Source organism: Mustela erminea, chromosome 2 (assembly GCF_009829155.1).
Source record: "Mustela erminea isolate mMusErm1 chromosome 2, mMusErm1.Pri, whole genome shotgun sequence".
NCBI lineage: Eukaryota > Metazoa > Chordata > Mammalia > Carnivora > Mustelidae > Mustela > Mustela erminea.
In genome coordinates, this window is record NC_045615.1 from 45,535,822 (window position 1) to 45,561,575 (window position 25,754).

The 25,754-nt window shown below is 36.4% G+C and overlaps 1 protein-coding gene and 1 non-coding gene across 10 annotated transcripts in view; one reads left to right on the forward strand and one right to left on the reverse strand.

The window, feature by feature from the left end:
• MAPK10 (mitogen-activated protein kinase 10) overlaps positions 1-25,754 on the reverse strand; it is a 585,543-nt gene that overhangs the window by 238,020 nt on the left and 321,769 nt on the right. The gene's annotated exons all lie outside the window — the stretch shown is intronic.
• LOC116585416 lies at positions 3,668-3,772 on the forward strand. The gene has a single exon (XR_004283611.1). It is a non-coding gene; the product is annotated as a U6 spliceosomal RNA (small nuclear RNA).

Sequence of the window (25,754 nt, forward strand, 5' to 3'; positions counted from 1 at the left end):
ATTTTCCAATTATTTCTGTAAATCGTAACTCTAACACTAACCATAAGCCACAAAAAATATACCTGGATCCACACCCTTATTCTTTCCTTTGGTTAGTTAAGGACCAAGTCAAACTCCTTTCATCTTGAACCTACCTTTATCTCATTTCCCAGGAGTCTTCCTCTGGTATTTATTCTTTCCTTTGTAACTTCAAATCTACCATGTCTACTAGCTTGGTAGCTTTAAAATCAGCATAATGGAAATATTTACACCACAGAAATGGACAAATGGCACAAACCTAGGGTTTTGTTCCCCTGAAGAGCCAGTTTTTCAATTTTTGTTTCAATTCATTGTCTTCAATTCATTGTTTGCATACCAATCAGAGGCCTCTTAACCCATAAGGCGAATCATGATCATATGATTAACTTCTCAAACATCATAAATCTGGGCTAGTTGTCTCTTTCATGTGCTCTTAAGAAAAGCTTGAACATTCTTATCCTACCATTTATCACACTATGTTGCAATAACCTGTTTACTCATTTTTATTCCCCTATTAAACTGTTTAAAGATAGAAAGTATTTCTCTCATGTATTCTCAGCACCTAAAACAATGCCTAACACATAATTAATACCTAAAAACTATCTGTGGAATAAATGAATGATATAACAAGTGTGCTTTCCCCAAATATATGCCAATCTCCACATTACTCCTTTTAAGCAATATCCTTGTTACCCTTTATTCCTCAATTTAAGAACCACATATAATCACATGGATAGATTGCAGATAATCTATCCATCCTGATCACACTTTTTTTTTTTTTTTTATTTGACAGACTGAGATCACAAGTAGGCAGAGAGGCAGGCAGAGAGAGAGGGGGAAGCAGGCTCCCTGCTGAGCAGACAGCCCGATGCGGGGCTCGATCCCAGGACCCTGGGATCATGACCGGAGCCGAAGGCAGAGGCTTTAACCCACTGAGCCACCCAGGCGCCCCCTGATCACACTTTTAAAAAGCAGCAATAAGGGCACCTGAATGGCTCAGTGGGTTAAGCTTCTGCCTTCGGCTTAGGTCATGATCTCAGGTTCCTGGGACTGAGTCCCACATCGGGCTCTCTGCTCAGCAGGGATCCTGCTTCTCTCTTTCTCTCTGCCTGCCTCTCTGCCTACTTGTGATCTCTTTCTGTCAAATAAATAAATAAAATCTTTTAAAAAGCAGCAATGAACTTGACTAGGCTCTTAAATATTAGAAATATCTACCCTCGTCAAAGTCACTGAAAATGTTCTTTTGCATTTTATTTGTTCATATTGTACAAAGTTTGACTTAGAATAGAACTGCAGCCTCAGCTTCCACCTTACAAAAGCCTTCTGGGAAAGAAAGTAGTTCTTGATAGCTAGCTTCTGTAGCTGGAGGACTGCCACAAAAAAATCTGAATATGCTGCTGTTCCTTAAAATAATTTCCCTCATTCATGCAAATTATGTTGCTTGAGAAGGATTATTTCTACAGATGAGTACAGAATAATTAATATAATGTACAAATCCCATCTCTAACTGGAATTTTGACATAATATACTCCCAAATTCTATCCCTCATGAAATTTAGCAAAAGTTCAGTATCTTTTTATGTATATAAATGACACCCCCCGCAAAAGTGTTTTCTTTGTAATAGTTATCTCAGTATCTTAGAGCCTCTTTTTTTGTCAAGTGGTTGTAGTTTAATTTCATTTTATCTCGTATTCAAATATTACTTTATCTCTCAACCTCAATTTTAAATTGAGTCAATGAAATGACTTTCATTGATATTGTCTATTCAAATATTAAATCATTTTTTAAACAAAAATATACTATCTACTGTGTGTCTGGCCCTCTTTTAGACATTGAAAAAACAGAAATAATAATATAATAGAAGAGTCTTCCCTTGGGGAGTTTATATTATAGTAAGGGAGAAAGACAGTAAACATAAATAAACCATATACTTTCAATGAGTAGTAAGTGTTCTAAGGAAAAGAAAGACCATGTGAAGGAATGTCAAATGTGTCAGGTGAGGGAATAGGCAGGAAAATCAGACAAGGGTTTTCTAAAAGAATGGCATAAGCTCTGATGGGGAAAAGGATATCTGAGTATACAGTAGAGGAGATAGGATCCCAAGTATTTCCCTCAGGTATTTCAGCAGCAAACTGAAATACCTGAGGGAAATAGGAGAGTAGTGTGTTTGACTGACAGAAAGTTAGTAATGATCGGAGTATAGTGGTTTTAAATCACATGGTCTCCCACCATATTAAATTTTATTTTCTTCAAGAGACTATGTACTCATAATGTTAATCATAAGCTTATCAAGCTACCATCATGAAATCTCTATGCACAGAATTAGGAGAGGGTGGACACTGGCACATCATTATGAGTATTTCAAAGATACAGATATAAATAACTTCAAGAGCATAAATTAAATAATTAATAATACTAAAGCATAACTTAAAAACTAGGAAATGATGAGTCTTGAGTTTTTATTACCTTTTTCTTTAAGATTTTTTCATTGGGGCGCTTGGGTGGCTCAGTGGGCTAAAGCCTCTGCCTTCGGCTCAGGTCATGATCCCAGGGTGCTGGGATCATGCATTGGACTCTCTGCTCAGCAGGGAGCCTGCTTCCCTTCCTCTCTCTACCTGCTTGTGATCTCTGTCTGTCAAATAAATAAAATATTTTAAAAAAATGTAAAGATTTATTTATTTAGTTAGTTGACAGATCATAAGTAGGCAGAGAGGCAGGCAGAGATAGAGAGAGGAGGAAGCAGGCTCCTCACTGAGCAGAAAGCCTGGGTGTCCCTAAGCCACCAGGTGTCCCTACCTTTTTCTTTAATGGTATTTAATTGTGAGCTTATGCATTTTGATTTTTAATAATGGCCATGTTGAATAACTGGGTAACCAAACTCTTTAGAATTTAACAACTGTTTCCTGCAAGCTGGTACATGCCAGCTCCAGCACACCACTACTGCATGCTCTCTGTGAGTAAGTGCTCTTCAATCTGTCCAGAAACCTAAAAGGATCTATGGAAATATTTAATTTTTAATTTTGTATTTTGCTCCCTTCTGCCAAACGGTTTCTCCCATTTCTCCACACTCACCTGAAAACACACAAAAAGTAACTTAAAAAGGGGAAAACTGACTTGTAGATCTATCATTTGTGGCATATCCTGGAAAGTAAACTGAGGGTTTTTATTTTTTATTTTTATGATTTTTCACGCAATAATGTTAAGGTCAAAAATCAGAGTTCTAGGATTCCATACTAGCTCTTGGCAATGAAAAACTAACAAAATTGTTTTATGGTAATCATATAACACACTTAAATTTAATACTAAGATTACGAAGATGCTCTTTAAAGTGCTTAAGCACTGAGATAAAAACTAATGATTATATGACTATATGTCTAAGCAGAAGGTAACTTTTTTAAATGCTAAGTTCTTTTTGCAAAAGCAAAATACACAGAATGAGGTCCTAAATAACCAGGATTACCATGTTTCAAGTTGATAAATGTAAGAGCATTGCTAGAACTGTAGAACACTAAACACTGACTTACCAGGAGTATGTACTTTTATTCCTTCTCTATTCTTAGCCACATTGTCATTATTATCCATGTAATGGATGATTGTTAAAATTTCATTTTAGCAAATGGCTTACCAAACATTAAAAACTTTTACTCTCATGCTCACTTTGGCAGCACATATGCTAAAATTAGAACAACAGAGAAGACTAGCATGGCCCCTAAGCAAGGATGACAAGCAAATTCGTGAAGCATTCTATTTAAAAAAAAAAAAAAAAAAAAAAAAGTTTTTTTACTGTCTGTTGGGAGGCCTAGAGCAGATGTTACCATTTATTTTGAAGAGGAAACAAACACACACAAACAATATATAATAGTACTCCTAAAGTTGCAAAAAATTAAAACAGTTTACAGATTGGCTTTCTAGTATAAGGAAGAAAGAGTTTAAATAATAATAATAAATTATGCTAAATAGATATAAAGTTCCTTGTGTACATATATATATATGAAATACAAAAGTATAAAATCATAGTGGTTTTCAAATATGTACTTCCGTTATAAGCAAGGTGTACAAATTAGAAAAGATCATGGGCTTACACAGAGAAAACTGCAAAATGGTTTTCTTTGACAATAATTTGTCTATATCACTATTTTAACACATTTTACACATTTCAAAAGACAGATGTACAATTTTATGTATGGGGAATTGTTTTAAATGAGCTGTACATAGTATCATAAAACCTAAGCTAATAGGCAAATTGGCCTCAAGGCCTTACTAACAAATGTAGCTTTCAAGAACAGCAAAAGAAATGGCCTTGATACTCATTAAGTAGAATTGACTATAATTCACTAACTCCCCAGTGTGGCACTACATTTGGTATCAGAATAAGGATTGCCTTTGGCTATAGAGTTTACTCCAAACCATGGACAGAGTGGACTGCTCATCTCTCACTTAGCTTATTACATATCAGATGGAGCATGCAGTTATGTGTGGCTTAAGGAACAGCTTGTGTTCTAAATCACAAAAATGTGCTTACTGAAGAGCAAGAGTGAGTTAGTTATATGTGGTCTAGGAATCCATATGAGTTAGAGGTTTTGCAATATAAGAAGATCTGCAATAAAAAATTTAAAAAACCTAAATATTAGAAATGTTAACTTAGCATTATTTTTAAAAGTAAAGTAAAATTACAATTAAAAAATAAAACAGAGCCACCATAACAAAGTAGTCGATGTTAAAATCCTAATAATCTAACATATTGATATAACTCCCCAATAGAATGCACCAGAAAGGACATTCCTCCTCTAAATTCATAAACTTAATCAAATCAAAGAAAGCATCAGACAAGCCCAAATTGAAGAATGTTGTACAGAATACTTGACCATTATTCATTCAAAGTATCAAGTCACAAGGAACTGGCACAGATTAAAGGTAAGGAGACATACATGGTAAGTAAATGCAATGGAGGATCCTGGACAAGACCTTGGAACAGAGAAAGGACATTAGTGGAAAAACAGGAAATTGGATAAAGTCTGTAGTTTGTTGATTGTGATGGATTACTGTTAATTTCTTTGCTTTGTTCATTCTTCTATGGCTATGTGAAGTATTAACCAAAGGGAAGCTGAGTAAAAACTACATATGGAAACTGCAATGTCTTTGCAAGTCTCCTATAAATCTAACATTATATCAAAATTACATGTTTAAGAAACACATGAATATACAATATATAAAATATAGAGAAAATGGAAATTACATATTTTATTACCATACAAACCAAACATTTGATTGTTCATTTGCTGTTGATTTGATTTGTTATTTTCATTTTTCTGTTTTTATTTCCTTTTCTTTATAGTAAAACCTCCGAACACTTGTCTTTGTTAAGGCTGAGCAAGAGTGAGAAGGCACTCATTCTGCAACCTGAGTGCCTAGCTTCAGATTCTCTCTCTACCATTTGCTGTGTGATTGGGGCAAACTACATCTAAAAACTAAAATTTAAATTTAAAAATTAAATTAAATAGATTAACTTTCTTTGCCCAATTTCTCTACTGTACAAATGGAGAAAATAATACCTGCCACATAGAGCTGCTTAAGAATAAATAAATTAATATACACAAAGCACCTAGAACAGTAAGTGCATGAAGTGAGCGCCATGTCACAGAAGTCTAGAGGCAGAGCGACATCTCCCACTCAAAGGGAAGGAGGGATCACTCTTTGTCTCCCTTTACTCCCTTGTATAAAGAACCTGACATTACTGGAGGATGGCTTCAGATGATCAGATACTTGTGGTTGAAATTTTGACTCCTAAAAGTATAATGTGTGAAGGGGCAACATTAGCAGAATAAAGCAAGCAAAAAGTTCCCAGCCCCACCACTCCAGACAAACTCTCCCCGGATGGAAATTAGACTGTGCTCTCAGCTGCCGACTTCTTTTTTGCTAGCCATCTTTCCCATTCCCCCTTAACTCCAGTGTTCCTGCTGCTCTCTGAGCCGTTGCATGCCTTTCCAATAAATCGCCTTGCTGCTCAAATTTGTAAATGTTGGGTTCTCTTATTTGTGGTCAACCACAAACACTCTGGGCACTACCCTGATGCTGTTTTCCAAAGTCTGTCTGAGTCTTCCTCTGAAAACATTGTCCTCAGATTACACTTTGACTGAAAGGGAAAGAAGTTTCTTGAGTTGGTGTTTGGAAAGGAGAGGAAACCCTATTGGAAAGTAGGCTCATTGAGGAAGGGCTCACAGACATTTCATCATATCCGAGCTGCCCATTCTGCAAGTTCTCTCCAGGCCCAGGATGGAAAGCAAACAAAGGTGGAAAGCCATTATTCATGGAGATTTAATGGACAATACAACTATTGATTAGACCTATGCAAAGAATGGCCCAGTGTGGGATTATTCTCAACACAACTCATTATACATTGAACACTAGAAGTCCAATCTGTGACCTTCAGTGGGTGCCTCATAAAAAGACGTCAATATTAGAGAACAGCCATAGGTATTTTCATGTTTTGCACATAGGAAAAAATTATTTAGGAAGATGGGATAATTACTGAAGGGCCTAGATTACCATGTAAATGCAATATTACTTACACAACTGATGAGACCTCGGGAGAAATTCATTAGGCCTTGTAAGAAAAACTCAATTAAAAATTCATATTATTATATTACAAACTTGGATTGGATAAGTTTTCATAAGAAAATACAAAATAATGAAAGCATAAGCCAAAGCCTCCACTAGAGTTTGTGAATGTAATGTACAATGAAAATGTTACACGCAGCTAATCAAGAATCAAAAATTCTAATGAATCATACTATTAGTGTGATATATTTAAAGATACTTCCTCAAAAAAAAAGATATTTCTCAAGATAAACATTATATTAATTTTTAAAATTCATCCTATTGTAGTTCTGGCAATTGCTTGGTTTTTTATTTTACTATGGATTTGCTGGATATTTATACAACTGCATACTGCTCAGAAAAAGGAGAAACAAATGGAGATAATTTAAAAACTACAGTGCAACTTATAAAGGAGTAGCAAAAATGAGAAATTGCAAGGGTAAATACAGTTCTAAAAAAAAAACACTTGATTTTTCCCTCGTGCCAAAAGGGAAGAGTACTCCTCCCCCTCTCTTTAGCATTTACCTTAGAAAACTTGATCAAATGCTTTCTCTGTCATTTTGAGATGTATATAAGTCTTTTAAAAGATTAATAAACCTCACACTAGTTCTGCATCCCAGGAATGCATTTCTCAGAGACCTCAGAGCAATTTCTTTGAAGTGTGAACCTCTAGGAGGGTGGATGGCATTCCTTCCACGCCCCCTTACCCCCCCCACCCCCCAGCGGGACTCTGTGGGAATTTAAACCTCCGTGTTTGGCTTCATGATGCTATTTCCTGCTTGTCATAAAGATACAAGCTGAGGAGCAAACTTCCAGTTGTACAAGAAATGTTAAGAAGATGTAATGTACAGCATGTTGACTATAGTCAATAATATTGTACAGCATATTTGAAAGTTGCTAAGGGAACAGATCTTGAAAGTTCTCATCATAAGAAAAAAAAATGTAACTCTTATGGCGCCAGATGGTAACTGGACTTATTGTGGCGATCATTTCACAATATATACAAATACAAATCATTATGTTGTACACCTGAAACTAACATAATGTTAGATGTCAATTACACTTGAATTAAGAAAAAAGATATAAGAAATTTTATTTTTTCTTTCAATAAAGATAAATTAGCATAACTGTAATGAATTGTATTTGCCTACCTAGCTGTATTAAATGGTGAGATTTCTTTCACTGCCATCTCCTCAGCAGATTGCGTGCGATGTGCATCTCAGTCTGATTAATCTTTATACAATAACGAAACCGTTTCATTCTTTTCTACATGGGAAGGATCCCAACAGATTTTATTTCTAATTATATTTCCCAACCCAGCTTAGTAGTAATGGGATATAGTGGGAATAATTCCTACAGAAGCTCATTAACTTCTCTCTGAATAAGCCCATTCCCAGTTGTGGAAAGCCATGTAGGATATGCCATCTGACACAGAAACATCAAATAAAACAAAACATTAATATAATCTACCAGCAGTGCTAGAAGGAAAAAATAAAACAAAACTTCTGAATAATGTGCTTTTTTAATGTTAATTCAGTATTACTCTGATACCAAATAAGGAATACTAGAGAGATGTATTGCCAACACATAAGTGAATAGTGTTCCTATGACACAATGGGCAATGAACTACAAACATTTTGAAGGAATAATAATATGGTAAAATAAATCTCCCAGAAGGTTGGAGCTATGCCAATTTTAACTCTTTTTTTTTTACAATATTCTAAGAAACTGTCGAAAAACTTTCAATGTTAAAGCTGATGACACTGACAAGATTGAGTGATCATAAGGTTTGAGTGCCTAGATACGTGGTTTTGTACAATGGAGAAAAAAGTGTATTCATGAGGTTTTGTAAAGGTAAAAGCACGTTCTTTGATGGTTAGTTGTTTGCAGTGCAGGTCATCAAAGACATTGTCATGTCTGTTTTCCTATTCTCCTGAACAATGTGTGTGAAATAAAGAACATTTCCTAGACTGCGGATGGTAGAACACCGGAGTCCCACAAGACATTATTTGTATTCAACAAGAAACAATAAAAAGCAAGGAGGTTTTGTGGCTAAATAAATCTGAGAATTCCCTACTTGAAGTTTTATAATTTAGGTAAACATATTAAAGGCTATGAAGAAACATACCATAAACAATCCCAGTTAATTAGAACCTCCCCAATTACTTGACCATGAATTCTCATCCCCTTTCTCTTTACCCATGTAATAAAAACAATAATAATAATAATGACAAAAATAGCTATCACTTATTAGGAACTCACTATGTGTCACAGTTTTAGGTACTACTTTACATGTAAGGCTCACTTAATCCTTATTTTAAAACAAAATATGAAGAACATACTACCATGGTTACCCTCTTTTTACGAATGAAGATACAGAGGTTTAGAAGAATTAAGTAATTTTCCCAAAGGTCACCTAACTTGTGGTAGAGAAAGAACCTGAATCTAGAAAGACTACCTCTTAGCAACTTGCTCAGCTGCCTCTTCTTTCTTAGCAAGGAGCTGCACATGCTCAGAACTTTCATTACTCTGAAAGGTTATTGCTTTCATTTCAATTCTTCTTACTTGCTTCTTCGAATGATTTCCATTCCATGTTTGGTGGGAGTTATGTTCCCCAGTTTCCATACCTATCAGCTACACTATCATCATTTCATTGTCCTTTCCCTCTGTTTTGGCTATGCTTCTCAAATTTGTCCTCCACAGTGCTCTGTGTCTTTGTCTCATCTAGATAATAGTAAATAGAACAGTAATACTACCTGCCTCATAGGTTATTATGAGCTTAAACAAACTAAGACCTACAGTGAAATGTCCTTTGAACAGCCGTCTGGCTGTAGCAGGAGTTCAGTGAATATTAAAATTAATATTTACCACCCATATTATTAGTGCTATTTTCCTCACTGATCACAGTCTCTACGCAAAGTCAGCCTCTGTGTGATATAGAAACAATGTACTGGTAACAGGTGTATAAAAACATTTGACTGTCTAAAAATGTAGTATATACACAGTAAAAGGATTATAAACCAGTTTTTGAATTGGTAGATCTTTATTCCTGCCAAGGGTATGAAGTAACAAAGAAACAAAAGATCTTTGTACCTACTTTCACAAGAGCAAGATTTTTACTCTTTCTTTCTTGCCATGCAGACTGTCCATTGCTTTTCTTGGTCTAGTTTCCATGATCTTGCAATGGAAAGTCCCTAGGAATCTAGCAAAAATAGTTAGCCCTTGTTTTTTTGTGTTTTTTTGTTTGTTTCTTTGTTTTTAATTTATTTATTTTCAGCATAACAGTATTCAATATTTTTTAACCACACCCAGTGCTCCATGCAATCCGTGTCCTCTATAATACCCACCACCTGGTACTCCAACCTCCCACCCCCCTGCCACTTCAAACCCCTTAGATTGTTTTTCAGAGTCCATAGTCTCTCATGGTTCACCTCCCCCTCCAATTTCCCCCAACTCTCTTCTCCTCTCTAACTCCCCATGTCCTCCATGCTATTTGTTATGCTCCACAAATAAGTGAAACCATATGATAATTGACTCTCTCTGCTTGACTGATTTCACTCAGCGTAATTTCTTCCAGTCCCACCCATGTTGCTACAAAAGTTGGGTATTCATCCTTTCTGATGGAGGCATAATACTCCATAGTATATATGGACCACATCTTCCTTATCCATTCGTCCGCTGAAGGGCGTCTTGGTTCTTTCCACAGTTTGGTGACCATGGCCATTGCTGCTATAAACATTGGGGTACAGATGGCCCTTCTTTTCACTACATATATATCTTTGGGGTATATACCCAGGAGTGCAATTGCAGGGTCATAGGGAAGCTCTATTTTTAATTTCTTGAGGAATCTCCACACTGTTCTCCAAAGAGGCTGCACCAACTTGCATTCCCACCAACAGTGGAAGAGGGTTCCCCTTTCTCCACATCCCATCCAACACATGTTGTTTTCTGTCTTGTTAATTTTGGCCATTCTAACTGGTGTAATGTGGTATCTCAATGTGGTTTTAATTTGAATCTCCCTGATGGCTATTGATGATGAACATTTTTTCACGTGTCTGATAGCCATTTGTATGTCTTCATTGGAGAAGTGTCTGTTCATATCTTCTGCCCATTTTTTGATATGATTGTCTGTTTTGTGTGTGTTAAGTTTGAGGAGTTCATTATAGATCCTGGATATCAACCTTTTGTCTGTACTGTCATTTGCAAATATCTTCTCCCATTCCGTGGGTTGCCTCTTTGTTTTGTTGACTGTTTCCTTTGCTGTGCAGAAGCTTTTGATTTTGATGAAGTCCCAAAAGTTTATTTTCGCTTTTGTTTCCTTTGCCTTTGGAGACATATCTTGAAAGAAGTTGCTGTGGCTGATATCAAAGAGATTACTGCCCATGTTCTCCTCTAGAATTCTCATGGATTCCTGTCTCACGTTGAGGTCTTTTATCCATTTTGAGTTTATCTTTGTGTACAGTGTAAGAGAATGGTCGAATTTCATTCTTCTACATATAGCTGCCCAGTTTTCCCAGCACCATTTATTGAAGAGACTGTCTTTTTTCCACTGTATATTTTTTCCTGCTTTGTCCAAGATTATTTGCCCATAGAGTTGAGGGTCCATATCTGGACTCTCTACTCTGTTCCATTGGTCTATGTGTCTGTTTTTATGCCAGTACCATGCTGTGTTGTTTTTGTTCCTGATGTGACTTTGTGTGTTTCCCTCTGTTTTGTAGATATTTAGGATGGATGGTAGGAGTGAATGCATTAGAGGAAGCCAGCGAGAGGCTATTTTTAACAAAATCATTGTATCCTCCCTTAAAAGATATTTTTCAGACAAAATTCACATCTTCTAAAAGCACTTCTGAGATTTTTTTCCAGTTCCATACTTAAAACTTGGAGATTTATTCACTTGATGAAAGCAGTTACATAATTTCAGTATTATCTCATGCATGAATTTCAGAGAAGACTAAAATCTGTATAGTTGCCTCTACTTTTAAAGAATTGTATGGGCTAACAAATCAAACCAGCGTCAGTTGTCAGTTTGTATTCCTTGATCTGTACAGCAGTAAATTATAACCAAATTGCTTTCACTCTTTGGATCTAAAGCTGGCTTGCCCACTGCTTAGGACACCATTGGCTCTCTAGCCTAGAGCAGTAGCTCTCAACAAGGACTTTGGGGAGGTGTTCTTACCACTTTATTCCCACAGAGATTCTGTTATTACTCTCTCCCATGACTACCTAAAGGGGAAGTATTACTGGCTAGTAATGAATAATAATAACTACAGCAGCTAACACTTGAAATGTTCACTGTGTGCCAAGCACTGTTTTAAGGGCTTTATATATATTAACTCACTTATTTTCATTCTCATAGCAGCCACATGAGGTAGGTCCTATTTTTAGCCCCATTTTACAGATGAGGAAACAGAAGCAGAAAGAAGTAAAAAAAACTTGTCCAAGGTTACACAGCTAGTAAGTGGCAGGGCTAGTAAATGGCACAGCAGAGATACAAATCCAGGCAGTGTGGGACACCTCACGTACACAAGGCATGGGTAGAGAGAAAGGTCTTTATCTCTACAGCGTGTTCCACTTCCAGCTCCCCAACAAAGAGTAGCCTAAGACAGAGTAACCCTGTTGGTTTGTTGGTGATATGTCTCAGTGTCAGTGAAGACTAAAGAAAGGGAAATTTAAAGGCTGAACCAACAGGATTTGGAAATTGATGGACAGAGAGCGAGTTAGAGCCTGTTTGGAAGAATGCACTGTTAACAGCAATAGAGAATCATATCTGCCTTCAGGGAACTTCAGATGCATTCAGGAAATACCAGAGTGTAAACACACCATTTGAATTCAATGAAGAAAATAGGATGATTTGCTCCAGGTGTTACAGGAGGACAAAGGAGGAGCACTTTATGAGCTGGGCAAGGAAAGATCATCAAGAAGTCTTTATAATACCAAAATCCATTTTCTAAGGTTATAGACCAATAAATCCAGTATTCACCCTTTACAATCAATCAATAAACACTTTCTTCAAGTGCTGCCTCTACTTGTCAAAGTCAAATAGAAACACTGCAATTGCCTTAGCGGTGACTCTACTGTTAAATTTTCTAAGTATCTATTAATTTTAACTATTTCTTTCAAAATGTCTTATCCACAAAGTTTTGGTTATGTTGTTTTAGTTTTATTACCAAAAAAGGGCCACATTAACTCGACATGTAATCTAAGTATATTCTTAATATTAAAAAAGAAGAAAACCATGAATGGTATAGATTTACAATCAGTAAATTGATTGCATTTCTGGGAATACTGTAATAAAATTTGTTAAGACCTATTTTAAAAAAAAAAAAAGGAATATTCACCTCCAAGTAGGAAACACAGCTGCCATCCTTTAAGAAAAGAGTTGTAAGTAATGGTTTATTCTGTACTTCTAAACAGCAGGTGTTCTAAAAAAAGCTCAAGAGAGTCAAGGTATCTTTATTGTCCCTAAATATTCCAGATATAATGCAATTCTCTCTGTTCAAATGCTTACGTTAAAATTATTCCCATTAATAAATAAGTTATACACTAATGCACAAATCTAACCAAACCTTTTTTTTAAAGGATGACTTTTTTAAAGGGTGATATGACACTTGGTCATAGCAGAAATAATCACAACAGAGATGACTCAAGTTAAGGATGGTTTTCAATAGTGTTGGTGATAGCTAGAATCAAGCTGTACCTTGAAATTTGTCTAAAAATCAGATCTACTGTGTCTGCATTGTTCACATTCCTGTGATAAAAATGGAACCCACTGAATTGAATCACTGATGCTTCTAAATATATAGGAAAGAAAATCTAATATAAGAAAACCCAAGAGAATGAAGAGGTAGGCTATGTACAGCTTCTGGGGTTACCACTGGAGACATGATCACCCAAACCAAGGAAGCTGAGTTAAGTATGGAAGACTGGCACGGGGAGGTAAAAACTGGAAGAACTGGAATGCCCAGGTGTCCCAGCTCTAGATTTAGTTTTGTCAACTCCTAAGCTCTGGCCCTCAGCTTCAGCAGGAGTAAACAAAGACACTGGACTAAACAATGACCAGTGTCAAACCGTACCAAATCTAAGATTCTAAACTCTCTGTTTGTTGTCTTAATGTTTTAAATTCTGTATTTTCTGTCATGTGAAAAATTGCATGCTTTTCATTATTAAAAATTATAGTCTAAAATCACACATAGTTTTAGATTATCACTCAACTATTTTCTAAAACAGAAATGGGGTACATTTTACCTAATGTAAGATAGTTGATCACAACAATGTTACTAGCCTATTGCTTCGGGAAAATACCAGAGATTCCCTGAATTGCTTCTTTAGGGAACAATGAGACTAAGTAATCATTAATTCATTCAAAGCACTTTCATGAAGTACCGCTACGCGCCCAGTCCTTTTCTGAACATTGGTAAATCAGAGATGAATGTTAATGGTCTTTTCCTTCCAAGGAAGGACACAGTCTAATGAATGTAAGATATTACTTCCAATTAAAACACACTTTTTTAAGTGCTATGATAAGGCTGTAAATCAACGGTTATGGAAACTCAGAAGAGAGCTTTTGATTCTACAAATATTTATCAAGCATCTGCTCTGTGTCAAGCACCACTATAAGTGCCACTGCTATAGCAGTGAAAAATAAAAGTAAAAAAGACTCAGCCCTAGTTGTACAATAGAAAATAAAGCCCCAAATCAAAGAAATATGCACAATATTGCTGTACACTGATGAAAGCTATTAAGAAAAATAAAATAAAACAAGGGATATAGACTGGTAAAGGATTCCATTTTAGACAGAGAAGTCAGGGATAGCCTCTGTGCTGATATGATACTTGGGCAAACACAAATGAAGCAAAGGAGCAAGAAGGATATCCAAGTGAGTGGTCCAGGCAAAGAGCATCTGCGGAAAAGGCCTGAACCCACTTAGCATGGGAGTGGAGAGTAACAGGGAAGACTAGAGTCCCAAAGCATCTAAGGACTAGATCATGCAGGGCCTGCTGCCCATCTCGAGGAGGCTGGATTTGCTTCTTGGAGGATGGAAAGTCATTAAACGTTTTTGAGCAGAAGAGTGACATGATCATATTTTTATTCTTAAAGAGTGATTCTAGATGCTGCATGGGGAATAAAGTATAAAGAGGCAGAAGCAGAGAATTAGAGTGAAAGCATAGAGAAAAAAAATTGAAGAGATAATTTTTGTATTTATGTTATGATATACATATATGTCTAACTATATCATATTATAGGGTATATTAATATATAATGACAAATTATATTTGCTGTTTATATTATATAAATCTCATATATACCATATTATTGTACTAAAATATAACATTCTTATATTCCAAGATTATCATTACATTCAAATACATTTTATATATAATATATTATATAATTATAATACATGATCCATGATGTATTACACTGTCCTTAATTTTTGTATTTTTAGAAAAAGATGATGATGTCTTAGAGTAGGGGAAGTAGTTCTCAAGGCAGAAAGAAGTACTCATTTGAGGGAAATATTTTGCAGTTAGATCTAACAGGACTTGCCAATGGGCATTCTGTTAGATGTGAGAGAAAAAGGGCATTATGGAAGACTCCCAAGTTTTCACTTGAGCAACTACGTGAATAATTATGACACTTACTGAAATAACAAAGAATACGGTGAAGAAGGTATTGAGAATGGGGCTGAAAATGAAAAGTTTTAATTTGGACATAATAAATTTGGGATGAGCATAGATGAGATGTTGATTATGTATGCAGGTCTGGATAGAATATGATCAAAGAAGTCAGAGTTGGAAACACAGATTTCAGTCATTTATGTGTATTTAGCCACAAGACTGTGTGAGCAAGTATAGGAAGTGGAAAAGGAAGAAAGAATTATGGTAATTGAGCTATCAAGTACTCCAATGTTTCAAAACGATGAGATCAAGAAATAAGCAAAGGAGCCATCATTTGGGCCAGAGAAAACCTGGGAAAGTGACCTGGGTAGCAGGATGACCTGCTCTATTAAGACATCCTGAGGAGGATGAGTCCATGAGAACTAAGAATGACCAGTGGATCTACCAGCTGCTGCTTCTCTCTGAGATGCTATTCCAGTTGTGCACAGTTAACAGTCTCTCTCAGGTTTTTATCCAGAGTTACCTTCTCAATGGTGCTGGCAATAGCCACCCTACCAAAAATGTCAACCCATTCTCCCAGTTACCTGTATCCCCTTTCCCAGCTTTATTTCATCTCCTTAGCACTTTATCACTATTAGTAGATTAGATGTTTTACATTGTCGATTTCACTCATTGAAATAAATCCATAAAGGCAGGGATCTGAGAATGTGTTATTCATTGCTGTTTCCTCAGCACCTAGAATAGTGCCTGCTACCCAGCAGACACTCAGTACTCAATAAATACTGACTGACTGAATGAACAAAGTCATCAACCTCTACATCAGATCTAGGAGCTTTAAAAGTTTGGCCTTTTTCCTCTGTTTTTTAATCAAAGCTTAGCTTTAAACTTAGACTAGTCTTCCTGAAGTGGAAAAAAAAAATGTGTAAAAGAAAGAGTTACTTGCACATGTCTTAAAAAAGTTAAAAGACTAGCTTGCAAAATGTCTACCAGACATTGTGTAAACTATTGTAGACTTTAATGATGCAAAATATATAAGGCAGCAAGACCGCTGTCATGGAACATTCAGTCTGGTGGTAAAAGAAAACTCATAAATGGGAAAAAAAAACAGCATAGGATCATAAGTGCAGACACAGGTAAGGCCACGAGAGGCCTAATCAAAGTGAAGTCAGGGCCAGGACAGGTGGAGAACTGGATCAGATGTCACCTGTGCATGACAGAGAATACATCAGAAAAAAATCTGAGACTTAAGTCATTTGTTCACTGAGTATATACTGATATCTCAGCACCACAGCAGGCACTGGGGATATAATAAGCCAAAAAAACTCACACCATTTCCCTTACAGAATTTAATCTAGCATGACTTACAACCTACCTGTGTGAAATCAATGTGCAAATGAGCATCTGTTGAAATACTTTACAGGGGGGTGCCCGGGTGGCTCAGTCACATAAGCGTCTGCCTTCAGCTCAGGTCATGATCTCAGGGTCCTGGGATCCAGTCCCACATCGGGGTCCCTGCTCAACAGGGAGTTTCCCTGTTTACCCTTTTTGTGCTCTCTCTCTCTCAAATAAATAAATAAAATCTTAAAAAAAAAAAAAAAAAGAAAGAAATGTTTTATAGGTCCTGAGTCAGCCATCTAGGTAGCCATGCTACCTAGATGAATGGTTCTGATGAATGGTTCTGAGTGACATCCAAGCACACCCCATCACTGGCCAATGGTAACAGAAAAAGTGCAAGGTTTATTTGAACAGAGGCAGTCGACTGAGCTATACACATTTCTTTTTTAAAGAAATTCATTTAGCTTTGACATTTCAAACTGAGACCAGGCACTGGAAGGCTAGATGCTGGGATGAAAATAAATGTAAATCATAACATTTCAGCATAAATTTTTAGATTTTCAGATAACTCATCTCTACGTACCAGCAATCATTCTAGGTGATTTTATATTGCCACTGATATTTGCCAACTTTCAAACTGAAAGGACTCTAAGGAACTAAATGTCCTTAGGCTGAGACAGGAAAAGGAAAACCAAATTTATTTTGCAAGAGCTAATGCTACAAATTCTTATGAAATTATATATTTGGGAGTGAATTGTATATAAATATATGGACAGCCATATGGATTCTTTCCTAATGATTTTATACATTTTTATACATACAGTAAAAGAAAACTTTAGGCAATCATGCTTCCCTCAGAAAAAAACACCCGTTACATCAAGACTTTTTCTTTTTTTTAATTTTTAATTCTGGTATAGTTAACATACAGTGTTTATATTAATTTTCAACTTACAGTAGAGTGACATATTTCTCAGTGCTCATCAAGCTATGTCTACTCTTAATCACCCTTTACTCTATTTCACCCACCCACCCCCATCTACCTCCTGTTTGTTTTCTATAGTTAAGAGTCATCAGAATTTTTCCTGAACATTCCTGAACCACAGTATATTTCACAAATTGAGCCCACAGAGAATGATACTTTTTCCCAGATTTTACAGTGCTGCTGATTCTGAAGAGTATTTATAACAAAGTTGCCCAATTAATCAGAAACCTTGTAAATTTTCAGTCTCTAATTATTAAACCTGGAATTCTTTTTTTAAGAAATACTGTTTAGTATTCTATTTCTAACAAAAAATTTAAGAGGAATGTGCAGAAATATGTGCAACTGAGTGATGTGCAAAAAGTGTAAGATGATATTGATTTCAATGACTATTAAGAAAATAAATTCTTCCTTCCGCATCACTGGTACAAAATCATAAAAATGTTGGACACATAATCCTCATTTCATTCTGTCAACGACACATTGGAGGAAAAAGCATTTGGGTAAGTGAATGAGGATTCCTGGAATCAACTGTATTTGTGATGCAGAAATAATATGTTTTTATAATAGCTTGGATGAGATGATTTGGGAGATGGAGGGGCAATAAAACTACTTTAGAGAAGGTTGTGGTGGTCTGTGATCTCATAACTATTTTTGCATAACTCACTACTGTTTCCCTGACCAGGCTGCCACAATACACCTTTTTCTTTCAGGAGAAAGGTACAAATGCATAAAACTAAGTCAGCATGAAAAGTTTTGTCAAAGAAAACCACTATCAACTGATTCTGAAGAGTATTTATAACAAAGTTGGCCAATTTCCTTTTTCCATATGTACAAATACAACTGTGTCTATGGTTTTCCAATGCACGACTTAAATAAAATTACTGAGTCTTCAACAAAATCTGAAATCTACTTCATGCCCTCTATTTAAAAAGACAATAAGAGTGCCTGGGTGGCTCAGTTGTTTAAGCATTTGACTCTTGATCTCAGCTCAGGTCATGACCTCAGAGTTTTGAGTTTGAGTCCCACATTGGACTCCATGCTGGGTGTAAAACTTACTTAAGAAAAAAAAAGGCAATAAAAATGTAAATATATTTTTATTAAAAAATTAATATGCCAAAATGTCATAGGGCAAATGTACAGGTATATGTACAGAATTATTCATTCCTTGTGAGTTAGGTGTTCACTGTACTTTTAAGAAATAAAACCTTAGAAAACATTCTCTAATTACTATGAAAGGAAGAGAAGATTGATATAAGCCTGTAGCTATTAAGTCAGGTCTATTTCAACAGTTGGGTCGAAAGACGAGCACGTTGCACTGCTGCTTTAGAGTGAGTTGAATTCACTCTTCTGTCCAATGCTAGCAACATTATTAGTACCCCCCACTTATTTCCCTCTGGTTTTTACCTCTACATTATGAAGGCTGCTCCCTATGAACACCTGAAGTTCTCTGCCTGAGGGCTTCTTTCTGGACACAGTGAACATGCTCAACCTACACACAGGACAAACTCAGAAGTGCAGAGAGTTAACACCCACAGAAGCAGCTCTCAATAAATAATGGATGAGGAGTGGAGAGATATATACAGCTGCCGCACTTAATTGCAATAGCTCTGAGGTAGGCTAAATTTATTCTACCTCCTCAAGTTTCTCTGCAGGATTGAGCCCTTTGGTATATCTGGTAAGTGAGTTGACAACACACCATTTAGTGTTTTTTCCCTTCCCTCTCTCACTTCTCCACTCTTCCACTTGTAGTTCTCTGAGCTACTCTGCAATAAATCCTTACTGCCAGGTTAACTTTGAGATAGCACAATCCCAAACATATGGCCAGAATTTATGTTTCTGTTGTACATAGGTTTTTAAATGTGGGCCAGAATTCACATATAAATATAAACAGGTCAGGTTCTGAGAGGATTTAATTAGTCCACATGTTTGGCCATTAGAAGTTATACTAGGACCTCTGTTTCTCCCCGTGAAGGACTAATAGCCAAGAGAATGGACCTCCTGATGGATGGAGGAGGAGGAGAAGGAGGAGGAGGAGGAGGAGGAGATAGAGAATAGGAAGAAGAGGGAGGGGGAGGGGAGAGGGAGAGGGAGAAAGAGAAGAAGAAGAAGAAGTAGAAGAAGAATTAGAATTTATATATGAAAATGACACTGAACAACAGCCAGAGCAAGATTGTGACCCATGAGGTGAAAAAAATAATGAAGTGATCTTTTCATTTTCTCCAAATTATTGCCTAGAGACAGCCTTAAAGCCGCAGGGAATGAGAAGCCTAAGAAAGCTTAACAGTCTCACAGTCTGATGCAAGTGAGGAGATGAGTTCAGGGAGGCTAAGCGAGCTAGGATCCCTGGGGCAGAGGACTGGAAAGGAGAGAGAGAGAACTCCTGAAATCTGAAGAGAAAGCCCTTCTGAGACTCTGCTGAGTACTGACTGGCATACATCTGGGTTAATACCCTACACGGCTATGGATAGAACTTCCTGAAGCAATTCTCAGAGCTCAGGTCAGGCTGGGAATAGTTTGTCTTCTCACCAGTCAGAGTGGAAAAAACTGGTAATCCATGGAACTTGGGTAGAGTCCTCAGAAGAGTATTGCCTGAGTTCTGCAGCTAAATTAGCCTTAAAGGCTGCAACAGACTCTCCCAAATAAAGCACAAAAGCAAGATTTGGAAAGGTGAGCATGATCCAAAGTAACTTAATTATACACTAGAACAAAGCCCAACACTCATATTTTCTCCTGGTTTTCATGTCTACATAATTAAAGAAAATGTTCAATAACGAGTTGTCAGATATGCAAAGCAACAGAAAAATATGACTATGAGAAAGAGAAAAACAAATCAGTCAATAGAAACAGACCCAGGAATGGCAGAAAGATTACAATTAGCAGACAAGAAGTTTAAGTAGATTTTATGTATTTTATAAATGTCCTCGAGTATATAAAGAAGATACATATATATAATGGGGAGGAAGAAGATTAAAAATAGATCCAAATAGGATTTCTGATTATGAAAAATGTAGTGTCTGAAATGAGAAATTTCAAAGAATGAAAAGTCAAAAACCACTGACTCACAAGGCCCATGGGATTTCACCTCCCACTTTTTCCCTGTTTTCCCTAGGCCTCAGGGCCTTTGCACTAGCTGCTCCCTCTGCCTAGCACACACTTCCCCAGGTATCTGTCTGCCTTGCTCCCTCACCTCCTCAGGTCTGTACTCGCCTTTCAGTAAGGCCCTGCCTGACCTCCTCACTTAAATATGTCTTCTCCTCCCTACTCTTGACTTCCTTCTCCGGTTTATTTTTCTCACAGAACTTCTCACCATCTAGTTTGCTCTACATTTTATGTATTTTGGTTTTTGCCAGTTTTCCTCACTATACTCTAACCTTCATGAGGGAAGAGATTTTTCTCCCTGTGTTCACTGCTCTCTCCCTAACATCTGCAAAAGATTCTGGCACATACTAAGTACACAAAGAATATTTGTCAAGGGAATATTTTAGAAAAATAACTCTGGCTCCCATGTGTATTGGTTGTCTACTATAATATAAAAGAAATAGAAAATATGGTTTTATAAATTTATGACATAACATATCTTTTAGTATCGTGTCTTCTGGCATCAAAATATACCTTCATATTAGTAAATGTATATTCTCAGCGTTTCTCCTCTCCTTTCTTCTCTTACTAATTTAAAAATAGCCCAAAGGTTATTTTTTCCTTCCCCTGACAAACATAGTAACTGAAACAAAGTCTTAAAGAATCCAGTAGAAATGCAAACACAAAGATTTAATTGCAATCCAAACTCTCTTTTCTCCTGCTGTTGAAGGTTAGTTTGGACTGGATTTGTGGCGAGGCAAGGAGAAAGTGTAGCCTTGGCTGCTGAAAAAGAAGGAATGGTAGAGGCCTCAGAAGTGGGAAGGAGGAACAGGGCCTTTGCACTAGCTGCAAAGGAAGTACCAAGGAAGTAAAAAGAGCCAGCTCTGGGTGGCCCTACACTGGACACAGTCCTGAATAGAGACATGGACAATTTTTTGTAAGGGTAGGATATGAAGGAAAGCTTTATCCCTCAGATAAAATGGAACCAAACAGAACCAAGTAGGAATTTCAAACTAGATGAGATTTAAAAATGAGAAAAATTACAAAGCAATATAGACTGATGAACACAGAACTGTAATGCAAATATCATTTCCTTTGCCTATAAGCTATTTAAATGGTATAAAGAATCTCCTACCACAGACTTGGGTAAAACAAGGGATCTAACCCACTGTAAGAAAGAAGAAAAGCAGTCAGATTCTCAAGAATTTCTTACACCTCGGGGCACCTGGGTGGCTCAGTGGGTTAAAGCCTCGGCTCAGGTGGTAATCCCAGGGTCCTGGGATCAAGCCCCATATCGGGCTCTCTCTCAGCGGGGAGCCTGCTTCCCTTCCTCTCTCTCTGCCTGCCTCTCTGCCTACTTGTTATCTCTGTCAAATAAATAAATAAAATCTTAAAAAAAAAAAAAAGAATTTCTTATATCTCAGTCATTCAATGACCCTGAATGTGCATGTTTAAAATTTTTTCCTTAAAACATTTTTTGTAAATTCTATTCATAGGACCTCTGCCTCAAGAAAAATTGACTTCTTGTATTCTTGGTATTGGAAGAGATCAATCTGTCAGCCTGTGAAAGCAGTGGCTGTCACAGTTCAGTGTGCATCAGAATTCCCCAGAGGACTTGGTAAACAGACTGAGCTGGACCCCTTCACCCTCAGAGGTTCTGATGCATAGACTTGGAGTGGGGCCTGAAAAATTGCATTTCTATCAAATTCCTGGGCGATGCTGATGCTACTTGCTGGTCAGGGTAACCATGCTTTAAGATCCACTGACTAAAGTACAGTTTTTAACTTGGGAAGTGTTAACAAGCATCTCTAACTTTCACGAGCTGCTTTGTCTTTCTTGTGCAAATTGTATCCCAAGTCCCTGGCACAGGATGGGCTTTCAATAAATAAAGAATGAATGAATGAGGTTTGTTTCTAAAGTCATACTGAAGCAATCAGACATCATTATATCTATATTAAATTTTTTACCAATTAAAATACTGATAAAACTTCTATATTACCAACATACTTTGTAAATGAAAGAAACATTTATTGGCTAAGGCTTTAGTTTTTGTAATTTAATAAACTGAGACTTTGTGCACCACAAAAAAAGCAACAGGTGTTAAAATGCTGTTTTTTAATTATCCAGAGTGAATGAGGAATTTGAGCTGATATACAAATGAATAATTCAGGTCAACAAAAGACACCACTGTTTGCGGTACCAACCCAAACTTTGTAACACCCCAAAAGAAGAAAAGAGAGAGGGAGGACAGAGGAAATATTGGAGGCATCAAAGTACCCACACCAATACCATAAACATCAAACCCCTAAGAACCTGGTCTAAGTCATCACCACATATTTGTTATAAGTTAATTTTTGCACAGATGCCTTATTTGTATGTATCAACTTATAATCTCTTGGGGACAGTAAGGATATGTAGTGAAGAGTATTTTCTTAAATAGTATATTTAGCTTTTTAGTACTATATTTTGTGGTACACTATTATATTTTGGGTCATCAGGATAAGAGATTGGTCATTTAAAATGAATTTGTTTCTAAAAGAGGAAAAAGGAACCAGTACCTATAGAGATGACTCAAATAAGGGTACATAATACTCAGAATCAAGTTAAGAAGTAAAACATTTAAAAAAAAAATTCTATCTTAAAACTTAACATCAGGGTTTTATTTTCAGTGAAACCAGACCATCTTACCATAGTGATTTAATGTTATTTAAATTTTATTATTTTTTTAATCTGGTTGATACTTAATTGGCAAATCTGTTTGTTTTGTATTTTTTTTTTTAAGATTTTATTTGTTTGAGAGAGAGAGAGAGGATGAGAGAGAGAGCATGAGAGGAGGAGGGTCAGAGGGAGAAGCAAACTCCTTGCCAGGCAGGGAGCCTGATGATGGACTCAATTCCAGGGCTCCAGGATCATGACCTGAGCTGAAGGCAGTCGCTTAACCAGCTGAGCCACCCAGGCGCCCACAAATTTGTTTGTTTTATAGATATATAAATAAACCACAAACATTAAAAAAAACCCTACAAATATAAATATATTATAGGATTTTATGTTTATATATATTTAAATAATTTTATAACAAAAATGATTACTGGCAACAATTTTGTCCCTATAATTGGTTCCATACACATTATTCAATGTTATCATTGTCTTAACCTATCTCTAAACTTGACTCTATTCTATTACTTTCCCTGCAATGCAGCCAGAGTGATTATATGCAAAACACAAATCTTATAGTGACCCTTCTCTCTGATACTCTTGTCAATTCACTCCCTCTTTTAACCTGGATAAATCCAAAGTTTTCTGGGATGGCATAGAAGGTCCTTCATGATCTGGCCCTACTTATCTCTTTACATTCATGGCTAATATCTCCTCAGTTCCACCCATAGTCACGTGAACCATTTGTGGTTCTCCGTGTTTGTTCTCAAACATAAAAAATCAAAGTTTTGAATGCTGTTCCATCTGCCCAAAATGCTGGTCCCATAGTCTCAATGACCTACTTTAATTTATGTTTTTTGTAAGACCCAGCTTGAATATGAGTTCGTCTTTAAATCCTTGCTAATCCCTTCCACAGCACTCCAGATTACCCATAACAATATTTATCACACTTTATTATCATTTCCTGTTTTCTTGTTCGTATTCCCCAAGAGTTTGTAGAAATGTCTACTGTGTCAATATTAATTATTGAATGATTGAATTCCTCCCCAGATCTTGGCATACAAAAGGCACGAAGCACACTTTTTGAAATATAAAAACGAGAAGCACCTGAGTGGTCAGTCGTTAAGAGTCTGCCCTTCAGCTCAGGTCATGATCCCTGGGTCCTGTGATCAAGCCCCACCCTAGGCTTCCTGCTCAGCAGGAAGTCGCTTCTCCCTCTCCCACTCCCCCTGCTTGTATCCCTTCTCTCGCTGTCTCTCTCTGTCAAATAAATAAAATCTTTTTTAAAAATTAAAAATAAAATAAAATAATGCAACTCAATAATAGAGTAAATAGGTCTGCATTTTCTATAATCTTAAGTAAAACATGCCATTATCAGATTAACTCCCACTAAGACCTTCCTCTAGCCATCAGAAAGACTAGAATTCTGAGCTGTAGTAAATTCCTGAAGCCCTTCTGTAAAGATGCCTTCAACTCTGCAGGATCTAAATACCAGAAATGTTTGAACTAAGAACTGTTCTACTGTGTCTCCCCACAGAGAGTTCCATGAGGGCAGAGACTGTGTCTCACTGTGTCCCAGGGCCAGGCACATGGTAGATGCTTAATAAATATTTGTTGCCTGTTATAACATAGTCATGGTTACTGACAAGCATTTTTTCTAGCCATCAGTACATGATCAGGGTTCATTCAGAGAGCCAATTAAATATTTGTACCTGATCTGTCAGTGACTCACCCAAATAACAGCATTTACCACCCACCACCCTCCTACTTTGTTTTTATTTCCCTTTTCCCTTATACTCAACTTCCAAAAACTTAAAGCAGATGATGGGCAGAGAGCTTTTGATTTAGTTAGCTCTTTTTCTTTATGGAGAAAAGGAATAGATTTGAGGAAATGAGGATAGAAAAAATAGAAAGAGATAATTCTGCTTTTTCCCCACTGTGAAGCCAGTATTAATAGTACTAATGTAACTTCTAAACTACTATTTATAAGGAAAGAAACCTGGAGGTCCTACCAATTATTTGAATACTTGTGAGATATGATCTTCTTGTCCATAATTTGAATCAATTTAATGGTGCAATAAATAGAAATCAGACTAAAATAAGGAAATTTGTATTTCAGAATAAAAGTAGTAGTAATAACAATATCTTCTTCACTTTACAACTTTAAATATGTAAATATTCTTAAAAGGGAACTTTAAAAAGTATTGTAGGTAAAAATTAAAAGGAAAAGTGACAACAGACTTGATTTGGGCAATATATAATATACTATTATACTACTATATTAATTAATATAGCATTAGCATTCATTTATCTCAACACTTTGTAAGTTTATTATCTAGATTTCCTTTCTCTTAAACAATCAACACTAATCTTCTAAAGGCAAGACTAAAAATTACTATGTTATGCAATTTACAAAAGACAGTATCCAAAAAAGGGATTTAATTATAGTATTTGAAAACAGAAACACTACC